Consider the following 13,396-nt stretch of genomic DNA (forward strand, 5'->3'; position numbering starts at 1 on the left):
ATTATTCCAAAAGAGGAAAGAAAATCAGTTCCCTTAAGTGTTGGAGGAAATTATTCCAACATTTTATTTTCATAAAATGCCACCTTGGTCCTTTGAGTATAGGCAATCAATGGGTTAAGTTAGATCACTCCCGTATGTTCCCTGACCCCGGAATGCTTCATCAAATGTACTCATTACTGACTGAGCAAGGGAATGAGTAGTTGTGCGCTGCAGTTTAAGCGCTGATGGGATTGTGTGGAAGCCCTAACGTGGCCGAGGTATTTAAATTTTGATTTTTGTAATGGGCTTTGACATGTTTCATTTCCTCCGAGGGAACACTCGAGACCTCTGAAAGTAAATGTTGCTAAAAAGTCATCAAGGCAGAATATTAAAATGCCATCAAATGAAAATTTCACTAATGCAATCCGGCTAGGGCTCCAGGTACCCGAGCGAAAAGGGGAGTGTCAAAGGTCCCAGTTCTTTTAGCGAAACATTATTTGTTCCTCTTCACTGACTGTTTCTCCAAATAAATTATTTAAAGTCTTATTTCTTCTTTCTCCTGGGCCTCTTAAAGTTCAACTATACTGAGAGGAGGTGGAGGAAGGCGGGGGGGGGGGGGCGGAAGGGGAAGGTATCATACCTAGAGAATTCAGTAAATCCTTGTTTAGTTGACATTCCAAGTAACACCCTCCCCACCTCCCATCTCCCACCCCCCACTGCCAGCCTTCAGATCCATCACACAGGTAAGTTCAATTGGGAAGGTGACGATTGTATTTACCTGTTTCAGGTACAATTGATTTACAGCAAGAAACATTCATATCTGCCTAATGTGGCAAGTGAAACAAAGTGCATGTGATATAATCAAAGAGGATTTCCTGAGTGACATGAGAAAACATCTCAAAGCTTTTACAACATGTACTCATGTTCCAAAGACCTATAACATATCTCAAGATTTTAATTTTTAAGGATTTCGTGTAAGAGTTCCATTTAAGTTGTCTCATTCTATACCTCTTACTAATTTCAGGTATCGACATGCTAGTTGGAGAAAGCTTGAGAAAGCAGAATTGGCATTTGGAATTAGGATTGCTGCTAGAGTCCCTGTTTAATTGGGAAAAATAAATTGATGGATGAGAAATTGAGCCTCTACTGTTTAGGTTTTGTTCTATTTCGTTATTGTGGCTATCTGTTCCTGTTGGACATTTACAGGAAGAAGTTTTGGGGAAGGAAATAAGACAGCTATACCAACTGAACTTCAGGTATTTTCAGTGTCTCCTAGGAGGTATAAAAAGAGAGTATCAATTGCTCTGTAATACTCCATGCTGTGTATTGGAACTATGGATAGACTAGGTATAGGGGATGGGGGTGGGACCTGTGATTTCATCAATGTAGGGGACTCCTGGATGACGAAGCTCCCTCTAGCAATGAGGATGGACATCTTCTATGCAACTTAGAGTCTTACAGAGTTGCTTAATGCACTGAGAGAATAAAGGAGTTGCCAAGGTCACAAAGCTGGGGTATATTAGAGGCAGGCCTTGAACCCAGGTGGTCCTGACTTCAAGGCCAGTTCTCTCTTCACTATTCCCTGATGCCTCTCTTAATGTTGCTATATAGTTGTTAATTTTCATGCCTCTCATGTTTCCTGATAAGATTTGGTTAATTCTTTCTGATTCCCAAATGAACTTCAGTTTAACTAATATAGTGCACTTCAGAACTTTAAAGCCTCCAAGCCATTGTATATTGTTTCATGAGTTATTGTGGCAAAATATATATACATATATATGTATACGTATGTATGTATATGTATATATCTCACTACTGGTAAACCCTGTGTTGATAAACATTTTTTTTAAGTTAGCTGAAATGGTACTCAAGTGATGAACATACACTCTATTTCCAGTTCCATATATTGATGTCTTTGTTGTGCTAGGCTATTCTAGCTTTGTCTTCAAGAATACGGGGTCACCTCCACATTGCAATAAGGCATCAGAGACTTTATGGAGACTTGTAATAAGTACATGTAGAAAGATAGTACCTACTTTTCCCATCTATATCTATATCTATATCTACATATACCTGCTAGTATATGTGTATGTGTGTGTGTCTGTATATAATACATATATATCTGCTAGTATGTGTATGTATCTATACACATACACACTCTCTACATATATATATGTATATATATATATATATACATACATACACATACACACACACACACACACACACACATACAAACATACTAGTAGTATAACTACTACCAGGTTAAGACCTCAGAGTTCAGTTGCCTGTACCTCTCCACTTCAGTGTGCTAGGGGTGTGCTACCCCTAAGAGGCAGTGGGGTTCTTCAGCTATTGGTTCAAGCATCCATTCCAGCATTCCCCCCACATCAGTCACCAGTGATTACTGCCTCCAGATCAAGTACAAATTAATTCTTCCTCAATATCAATCAATCAACACCAACTAGCTTTTATAAAAGGAGAGCAACTGAAACAAAGTGGAAAAATATCCTCCTGAACTATGGCATATTCTCCCCTCTATACTTTGGTCTTTGGGAGTGTGAACTTTTTTTTTTTTTGCTTCTTGGTGAGACAATTGGGGTTAGGTGACTTGCCCAGGGTCACACAGCTAGTTAGTCTTGGAGGCCAAATTTGAAATCAGGTCCTCATGACTCCATGGCTGGTGCTTTATCCACTGGGCTACCTAGCTGTCCCCAGGGGAGTGATCTCAAACTTAAAAGTAGTAGCTATAAACATTCCTCCTGAGATCAAGATCTCAGGAGTTGGTATGGCCAACGAATGAGTTACTTACTCCTTTCCTTTCAGGACATGGTTGCCAAGTCAATCCACTTCTAGATTAGGTCAAGCAAGTTGTTCTTCACCTGATTCTCTTCAAAACTTTTGACACTCACAAGGTCATTCTCTCTCTAATGTTCTTTTTCTGAAGATCTGGAAACGGTAAAAGGGACAGAGGAAAGAGCAAGGCTAGGTGCTCACAGGCCGCATAGAGAACTTAATAGGGAGATAAATGCTGAGGCCTCTTCCTATCCAGAGAATTCCTTCCCTTAATGGCCCTCAGGAAAGAGAGATCCATTCTGTTTGTGTCTTTTTAATCTATACCCAGAGCTGGCTCTGTTGCTAGTTAGAAGGCTTTCTATTGTCACAGAGAAAAGACATGAAACAGTCACAGGACACCTGTGCATGCTCTAAAGTAGAGGGCTGAGCCCACCAGTATGCTTTTTCAGAAGCAGGCTCTCCAACATAAGTTTTTATTAGGAAGACCATATAAGGACCCATATGAGTTGTTACTAAGAAGAACAGATTTTGTTTGCTTAAGGTACTGGGCCCTTATCTGCCAGGCCCCTGTTACCTAAAAATAAATTCTATCATTAATCACACTATCTATAACACCATGTCTGCTTCAGTATATAATGGCTTCAGATGAAATATCAGTGGGTTTTGAATGTCTAGAATCAGAATTACCAACTTCACTCTCCACTAAAGTTAATCTTCTAGTATAAATCTTTACATATAAGGAGACTGTACAAGTGAGGTAACTAACCAGATAATTCTGGTGCAAAATCCTATGTCTGAAATATTGGGATAATTCAGACAAAAGTGTTTTAGTGTGTGTTTGTTTTTCCTTCTGAACCATTGAATCAATTGCCTCAGTTTTCCCCACCTTTGAAGTGAAGAGTGATGTATCATGTAGTGTTAAAACAACTTGGAGTAATTAATAGTGTTTTGTAAGAAAGAGCAATTGGAGAAATCTTGCATTATTGCAACAATGGCTAACCTAGCTAGTTTGGTTTTTCTTAAAAATTATGTATGCATAAAGATGTCTGTGAAAAAATTACTATAATTATCTACATCTTGGATAGAATATTGGATTTGGAGTCAGGAAGAGGACAGGTCCAGCCTTTCTTGAAGCACTTACTAGCTGACCCTAGGTAAATCATTTAACTTTTCTCACCTTTATTTCCCTCATCTGTAAAATGGGGAAAATAGAAAAGCATACCTCACATGATTTTTGTTGGGATCACATGAGATAAGATATGCAAATCACTTTGCAAAAATTAAAGCCATATATAAATGCCAATTATTATATATAATGTCATACATTGTCTAACTACAACATCATTTATTTGGAGTCCACTAATTTAGAATTTGTTGTCATTTCATTTGGGCTGAACCACAATTTAGCATTGAAAAAAGTTTGCTAAATGAATGGGTAGCCCAAAAATATTGCATTATAGGGGTCATATTTACCTTACCCAAGGGAACACGTTAATTTTAAGGGCATTATCCTGCCTCATTCAATTAAAAACATTTATGAAGTACCTATTATAGCTGCTAGAAATTGAAGAAGCTGCAAATATAAGTAAGTCCTTCATTGAAGGAGTTTAGAATCAAGTAAGGAAGGAATAATGATCACAGATAACTATTCAGTAAGTGAAGGAGGTATGAAGTACTATTTGCATACACTACAACTAATAATTATATTAATGCTATCTCACCTTTTATGGCATATGAAGTTGAGCAAAGGATTTTACATACATTCCATCATTTGATCATCACACCAGCCTTGTGAGGGAGTGGCTATTATTATCCTCATTTTTGGTTAGTTGGTTCTTTTCATTCATTTTCAGAGAGGACCAAAATAACATCACTATGTTAGAGTCAAGTTACCATGTGTCTGACTGTGACTGATCAGACCAACACGGGCTCGGAGTGCTCCCCTATAGGTCAGGCACAAATAGTCTATGTGAACATTTGGGGTGTATTCTCTAAATTTGTGCATCTCACATTTCTTTTGAGCTGCTGCAATTCTGTTTTGCTTACAGAGCACAGCTCCTTCTTTGATGTGGGCACACCATGCTGGGCAGTCTTTTGCCAATATCTCCCATTTCATGCAATCAGTTCCAAAGTTCTTCAGAGAGACCTTGAGAGTGTCCTTGTATCACTTCTGCACCTTCCTTGCATGAGTTCTCAGTCTTTTAGGCAAACAACAGAACTGAGCCTAAAAGTGAGTAAGTGGTTTGTCCATGGACAGAGATTGTAGGCATCTGAAGTTATATTTGTTCTTATTTCTTTGTGGATCTAAATTCAGCACTCTAACCACTGACCTACCCAGCTTCCAGATGAGAAAACTAAGTGTTAGAGATATTAAATGATTTGTCCAGAGCATTCATCTAGTCTCTGAGCTGGGATCTGGGTCACACAGCTAGTAATCTGGTCTTCCTGACTCCTAGTTTAATGGTATATCCTACAATTAATTCTATATATGTAAATCATAAAATACTAATACAAATAATTCTTCTCATCAGCTTTTTAAAGATCATAGACTTAGAGCTGGAAAAGGCCTTGAAACCTATCTAGTAGAATTCCTTAATTTCACAGATGAGTAGACTGATACTAAGAAAGGTCAAATGACTTACCTAGGATTATTGTTGTTCAGTTGTTTCAGTCATGAGACTCTTCTTGACCCCATTTGGGGTTTTCCTGGCAGAGATGTTGGAGTCGTTTGTCATTACGTAGATTGTAAACCAGTGACAAAATCCAGTCCTCTAATTACACAGGTAGCATAATGTCTATTATATATACTGCCCCAGGTTTTTAAATACCAACTATGATCAGTTATCCTCCGCTAAAATCTTACTCTGATGCTCATCATGGTGTGAAGGTGATCTTTGATTCTCAAGGGTTATGCCAGCAAAGGAAACATTGCTTCAAGCCCAACAAGTTGGAAAAAACATCCAATACAGACAGAGTAAAGGCAATATACTATATGTCTGTCCGAAAAGGCCAGCCTGTCTTCATAGACTAGGTTCATCACCAGAAGGTCAGTCCTCAGTCAAAGGTTTGTTTTCAGGATGATTCATGAAACTATCCTCTAAAGTATGGAGAATTCATGGTCTTCATCGGTGGAGCATGCACCTGTGACGCAGTGAAGAAATATATAGTCATATGTCCTCATTAGAGCTGACCCAGTTGAACTTTGCCTCAGGGGAAAAAGGAACTTTACCATTACCGCAATTAATTACACTATACTTTTAAAAGCACTTAAACTAGTGGTTCTCAGACTTTTTTTGCTCATGGCACAGTATTATTCTTTGCTGTGAAGAAATGCAACACACTCTAGGAGAGTTAAGAGACTCATGCATGTAAGTGTGATTCAAAGTTAAGTTCTATATAATTCATGGCACATTGAGCCAAAATTGAAGCACAGGTCACCTCTTTTTTTTAGACCCATAGAGCCAGATTTTAGAGAGGATAAGTGGTATTTTGGAAAGACCGCCGCACTGGCACTCAAGCAGACTTGGCTCCAGTTTGGCCTCTGACCTCTCCAGGCCTCTGTTCTTTTTTGTGTCAAATGAAGAAGTTGGAGTAGATGACTTCTAAGATATTTTCCTTACATTTTAGGACCATGATTTTTCACCAAATCAGAACCGCCACTTTCACAGTTATATATAATTTCTGAGGTTGTGCTTGATTTATAAATTAGTCCATCAAATCAGTAAATGTAGACACAAACTTAAAAATATTAATTATCTGTAAACTTTGACTCATGGTAATGATTAATTGAATTTTACAGCTTCCCATCTAAGCTATCCCTTCATAGGTGGATTCAAAATCATAAATTCATTTCTACAATTTGAGTCTAAATAAGAAAAAGGCAAGTGGGAATTTAAACTTTGTGTCTGATTTTACCAAGGTCATGCTAGCAGAAGTAAAAATACCGAATGCCATTCCACTACCCAGCCACTGTCTTTTTATGTCAAAAAAAGCAGAAGGAAATCTCAAGTTCATTTCATCAAAGTAGACAGCCCATTTGGACACTGCTGCATGGATGTGGTATTCTTGAATTTAGCAAATAAATGGCTGTGTGTGACCTTAGCCCAAATATGCTTTTTTTTTTCTTGGCCTGAATTATCTATGTTGGCTATCTGCTTCAAGCCAACCAACCCAAGAATTCTCTCTATTTTTTTTTGTCCAGACATTCTTAGTCCCAGGCTGACAGTTAAGGGAAACTTTTAGCTGGTATTTTCCCAAAGAAAGTCTATGTTAGATACAGGACAAGATAAAACCATGTTCTATTAAGAAAGTTTTCCCTATTGGTTTTGACAGATTGTTTTTCTTCCTATTTTAGGATAACTGTCTTTGATTTCTACGTCAAAAAGAAAACCTTTGAGGGAAGAGGGGGAAATGAAACACAAATCCTTCAACTCCATGAGAAACCATTTATTCTATGATGGCAAAAAAAATCCACAATTCTTTAGTTTCTCATCATCTTTTTCTGTTTTTCAAAAAAGCACATTTAAGTGCACTTCTTTTACTAAATATCAAAATATATTTGTTCCTCATATGCTTTCTAGAGAAATCATAACAACATAGATTTAGAGATGGAAAGGACCTTTGAGGTCAATCTAATCCAGCTTTCTTATTTGACAATTAATGAAACTGAAGCCTAGAGTGGTCAAGTGGCTTGCTTAAGGTCACACAGACAGTGTGAAGAATCAGAATTTGAACCCAGTTCCTCTGACTCCATATCCAGTGTTCTTAACACTGGGCCATCTTGAATTGAAGCAATGGGATCCTAAATCAGCATGTTTGTAGAAATCATGGAGTAGGTGAATATGGAGTGGTTCTTATGTTTGGCTCTGATAATCCTCCAGAAGTCAAATTCTTATTTTAATTGTTTCAATCATAAGACTGGTCAGGAAATCTTATAAGGTTTCCTGTAGTTCCTGGCTCAGAAAGGCAAAAATACTAGGATACTTCCTATTCTATATAGTACTTCCATTTCTGCAATTCATAGTCCTAGAAGTAGGCATGTTTAGAATTAGGCAATGCAAAGGCACTTCATGAGAAACATTTTTGAAAGTGCACATAAGTTCAAATGTGGTTTAAATTGAGGAGGGCAAGAGGGAAGGCCTATTCATCTATACTCTTTTTCCAAATGGAGTCACTCAATTATTAAACGTGTTGTCTTTTGCCCTAAGTAGAAAACCAAACCGTTGATCTAATATAAAACATGAAAATGTACTTTTTGACAAATTTTGTAGCTTTTGAATTTATTTTCATTAGAAGCCAGTAAGCTTCTTTTTTTTAAATAAATACCAGCTCTTAGAAGTATATGTATTTAACCTTTCATTTTCCCTCTTTAGGGTTGGTAGACTGTAAACTTTAAGCAGGAAACCTGTGTGCTTGGAACACTGTGGGCCCCTTTGCTGATCTATTGTAATAGTCCACGCCAGTGGAAATAACTTCCTGTACCAGAATGGTTGTAGTAGGAATAAAGTGGAGGGAATGGATGTGAAGTAATTCAGAAGGACCAAGATGGCTTGGTAAGTGACTGGATAATACATGGTAAAAGGAAAGGAAAAAGTTCTCAAACATGGGAGACTAGGTGAATAAATGCTGTGCCACTTAGAGAAAAAGTGAATTCAGAAGGAAGAACAAATTTCTGGGGAAAGATTAAAAAGTTCATTTGGAGAAATGCTGAGTTTTACGTGCTATTAGAACATCTAGTAGGGCAGCTAAGTGGTGCAGTTGGTAGAGCCCTGGGCCTGGAGTCAGGGAAACCAGAGTTCAAATCTGACCTTAGACACTTATTAGACGTGTGACCCTGGGCAAGTCACTTAACGCTGTTTACCACAGTTTCCTCATCCATAAAATGAGCCGGAAAAGAAAATGGCAAACCACTTCAATATCTTTGCCAAGAAAACCCCAAATGGGGTCACAATCCTGATTGAAACGACTGAACAACAACAAAGGACAGCTAGTAGATAGTGGGTCTAGAAATCAAGAAAGAGGTCACAGCTAGAGACAATGATCTGAAAATCACCTGTGGGGAGGTAATTGTCAAAGACAGGGGAGCCAGTGAGATTGCCAAGGGAAAGCACATACAAAAAAGGACAGAACCTTGGGAAGTACTTTACAATTATTATCTGATTTGATCCTTAGAGCAACCCTGGGAGATAGTTGGTATTATTATACCTATTTTACAGATGAGGAAACTGAAGTAAACAGAGGGTAAGTGATTTGCCCAGGGTCACACAGCTCGTGAATGTCTGAGGTTAGGTTTGAACTTGGGCCTTCCTGACTCCAAGCCCCGTGCTCTATCTGAACCTAAGTTCGGAAAGCTGGAAGAGTTGGCAAGGACCTGGAGCTCAGTAGAAAATGGCAACAAGGATGGGGAGAGGGTATGGTAAAGTAATTATATGAACTTTGAAAGGAGCAAATGTTATGTAAAGATGGTGATAGAGGAATGCTTTGCAGTAGCATTTGGGAAAGAATATACTAGACTCCCCTGGCCCTGTGAGTCATTGGGAGTAGATGTGGGAAAATAGGTGGAGACCCATGGAGAAGCTTGCAGGAGATATAATAACTTCATGGAAAATGGAAATTTTGGTTCCAACCATAAGGTAGAATGAGCATAATTCACCATGACTCTGGTTCAAACTGGTAGGGGATGTCAGCTAGGGGAAAGTGGGAGGAGAAGGAAAGAGGGAAGAAAAGTAAAGGTGTTTGTTGGTAATAAAGTGGAGGTTCCAAACAGCAAAATAGTATAAGTTAGCCCAAAGATGGATCAGTCAAGAGTCCCCTTGGGTAGGAGGAGAGTTGACCGAGGTTCAGGAAAGGTATGGTTATGAAGTTCACATGTCAAGTGGTAAAACTAGATTACTGGGATTGCAAATTTGTCTGATTAGGTGAAGGTTGGAGTATAATGTTGGTAGGAAGAAAGTATAGAATTGGCTGACTCCAGTGTTCTAGTAGAGAAAGCATCAAATCTAGAATTCAGAGGACTGTCTTCAAAGTCTCTAGGTTTTAGCTTCTTGTTTTTGTCAAATGAGGGCTTTAGATTTGACTTCTGTGATCACTTCTGCCTCTAATGGTCTACGAGTGCCTGGCTGTGTATGGAGATTTTTGAGTCTTCCTGCACAGTTTCCTTCCCCTCTTCTATCCCCCCAAACCCAATCCCAAGCATTCTTTGGCTTATATGGATATAAGCTTATAAGATTGATAAGGCAAAGGGAGAATGAGGCAGCCACAACCTGACTTTACCTTTCGCTAGCTATGGCACAATCCCTCATTTGTAAAACAGGCATAACAATGCCCATCATGCCTCTCTAGCCTGTTGTGGGGGAGTGGGGTGGGGTAAAATGAAATAAAAGCCCTATGAAAAGACTTTAAAAATCATAAAGCATTATTATAACTTTTAAAATTTTTTTTCTTATTTTTAAATGTTTGCAGTTTATACAGAAAGGCAAATATCATGTTAATTATGACAATGGTTATATAAAGCATTAAGCCCTCAGCATTCTTCTACTCCCTCAGATGAATTTGGGCAAAAGAGAAATTATTAATCTCTGAGAGTAGGCAGATATATCTTATGTTTCCTTCGTTCCCTAGCTCAGTAATATCAGAGTTTCAAAAAGCTATTTTTCTTTATCATTGGGAAAATCTGGCTTCCCTTCACACTCAGCTAAGTGTGAGCCTTCGGCTGCTTCTGTCCCTGAGTGCTTGTAAGAAAATGCCTTTATGGCAGCAGTTGTGATCTTGTTGGCCCCAGAGTGCAACTAGTCCCAGGACCGGAAGGCTAATCCTGGTGGGGCTGTTGACTCCATTGTGTGACCTTGAGTGAATCACTTGACCTCTTTCTGTCCCCATCAATCCACTTAGGAAAAAAAAGGAGGATACATAACAAGAGCCTGAGGCAGCAGCTGATTAAGAGCTTTACTGAGAAGATGAATATGTAAAAATGAATCTTAGAAATGCCTGCTTGCATAGAAAAATGTTAAATACATAAATATAGGATAAGAAAAATATTTTTGAATTTCAGGTTATGAGTTTCAGGAAGGGAATTCAAATCATCGCTTTGTTTTGAGAGGAATGCATTTGGAAAACCTTAAAGCACTGTAGATATCAAAATAGACTGAGGATCTCAGAAAATGTTTGCTTAGTTCTTTCAGGTTTGTGGTAAACTAGCTATACAACGATATAGAGAGAAAATTTACTTGAGCATTTCATATTTGGCTGTTATGAATATTTTAGGCATGATGAGACTCTTCTATTTAAATAGTTAAAACTAAGACCTTCAGGGTTGAAAAATGACCTTTTTATTTTCCTTCCTAGATTTTTCATCTACTTCTAGTTTTAGGTTCCCAATCAAGGTAAAAGTAAAGTAGTAAAGAAAGTCAGCTAACATAAATAAGATGAAACCTCTAGCAACTTCTCTCAGTTTTCTGTTAAAGAATGTTTTCCCTGTTCATACACACAAAAATGTTTCTTAAAGGAAAGGAAACCCTGTCTCCTTTTTATGTAGGTTTCCCAAATTCAGGGACAAGATTAGCAATTATTGCATGAACCCAGCCAGTACAGACAGTGAATCCAGATAATTGGGAACTTAAGGAGGTAGGGATGGAGTCCTCAGGATCCAGGCTATGTCAAAGAACCTCAGAGACTGTTGAATCCCAAGCATCCATGGTTAAGATTCCCCTGGCTAACCTTTTGTCACGAGGTAAGCTGTGCCCTTCCATTTGGGGGCCTGAAAATGGACCACTCTAGTTCAGAGTTTGCTTCAGAGTAAGTGCTGTTTGTCAAAATTCCAATAAAGTTTAATTTTTAATCCTGATTAAGTATGTCATCTTAGGCTTCATTATGGTTTAGACTTCTTGAAAAATGTCTAAATTATTTATCACAAAGTGCACGTTTTGGGGAGGAGCAGTGCCATAACAATGCCATTAAGGAAAAATGGCATGGTACAGGGGATGGAGTGTTAGGCTTAGACTCAGGAAAGACCTGTGTTCAAATCTTGCCTCTAAAATGTATTTATTATGTGAGCATAAACAAGTCACTTGAATGCTGTTAGCCTCTGGTCCCTCATAAATATCAATTATTAATTTAAGAGGACAATTATATAATCCATTTCTCCTTCCCCCACTGGGGAGGCAGCTTGATACACAGGAAAGAGTGTAGGATTTGGAATCAAAAGAACTAGCTTCAAATCCTTAGTCTGGTGCTTACTACCTGTGTGACCTTGGGTAATTCACTTAATTTCTCTGACTCAGTTTCCTCCTGTGTTAAATTAGGGGATTTGATTGGATGGTCTCAAAGGTCCTTTCTAGTGTTTAATCTATATCTCCTAAGACCTTGTCTTCAATTCTCTGTAAATTTTAAGAACAGATCATCTATTCTTGCATTGTATTCACATTTACTCTTCATTTTGGATATGTACACAGAGCACAGTGAACAATAATCAGGAAAGTTAAAGAAAGCAAGGTGCTGTTTCTTGGTAATAGTGGGGTTTTGGAGAAACTCAAGATGTTAAGTAAGATTTAGGATAGGATTTAGCAGACTCTTATGTAAGGTCCAAACATGTCATCTTATAGTTATTCCACATTTAAAGCCATAATTTTGCAAAATTAGGAACAAGAAAATAACACATAAAATAATTCCTTGCTCTGGAAGGTAAAGAGCCAAGTGTACAGATCATATATAATCCTTACAGCAAATCTATTTATCCAAATAATCAGTGTTACCAATATATTATATTATCTGAAGTTGTAGCTGAAGAAAAAAAAACCCTTTCACATGGTTTAATATGAAATTAATTGAATAAACAGAAAATAAAAATTTAATTAACCATCAAAAATTTCACTGAACCCACTTTTTTCAATTATCATGCATGTTTTCTTTTGGTCACATTCTTAAAGGTTTTGCTTTCTGCTTTTCCTCACATTACATATAAACTATAATCAACTGTTGCTGTTTTTTTTTTAAGAAAAGTATTGATATTTAATTTTTGGTGATCAAATGCTTTCTGAATTAGGCTATAAGCAGCCAGTTTTTATTTTCACTTTGTTAAACTGAGGGATAATAGTAATATCTATTTATATTATGCTTCAAGATGCCCAAATGTTTTACAAATATTATCTCATTTTGTCCCTACAACAAATCTGGGAGGTAGGTTCCATTATTATCTGAATTTTACAGGTGAGGCAGACAGAAGGGAAGTCACTTGCCTAGGATCACGTAATTAGTAAATGTCTGGCAAGATGTGAGCTCAGGTCTTTGTAAATCTAGTGTTCAATTCACTGTACCACTTAGTACTAGGTGATAGTTACTCAAAACAGAATTCATATTCATTTTCTATCAGATTAGAAGTCAGAATAAATCAGCTTGAGAATCATACTATAATGGCTAGACCTTAGCAAGCACTGTTTGCAGTGAACAGTTTGCTCAACTAAATTTGGGGACTCAATTTTCTAATGAGCAATGGTATAAAGGAAATAAGAAATTATGAGCTTTGGGATGATGTGGGCAGGTGAAGAAAGGTCCAAGCCTTAGGGACTACGTAGTTCATATTTATTGTTGAAGATGTTTGCAGATGTGATCTTTATTAATCCCAATA

The 13,396-nt window shown here is 37.7% G+C and overlaps 1 long non-coding RNA gene across 1 annotated transcript in view; it reads right to left on the bottom strand.

Moving 5' to 3' along the window:
• Positions 1-5,423: 5,423 nt before the first annotated feature.
• LOC144456186 (uncharacterized) overlaps positions 5,424-13,396 on the bottom strand; it is a 43,716-nt gene continuing 35,743 nt past the window's right edge. The window contains exon 3 of the long non-coding RNA XR_013485094.1: positions 5,424-5,916. This is a non-coding gene — a long non-coding RNA (uncharacterized LOC144456186). The remainder of the gene's footprint in view (positions 5,917-13,396) is intronic.

Source organism: Phascolarctos cinereus, unplaced genomic scaffold (assembly GCF_003287225.1).
Source record: "Phascolarctos cinereus isolate Bilbo 61053 unplaced genomic scaffold, phaCin_HiC Scaffold_3;HRSCAF=262, whole genome shotgun sequence".
Classification (NCBI taxonomy): domain Eukaryota; kingdom Metazoa; phylum Chordata; class Mammalia; order Diprotodontia; family Phascolarctidae; genus Phascolarctos; species Phascolarctos cinereus.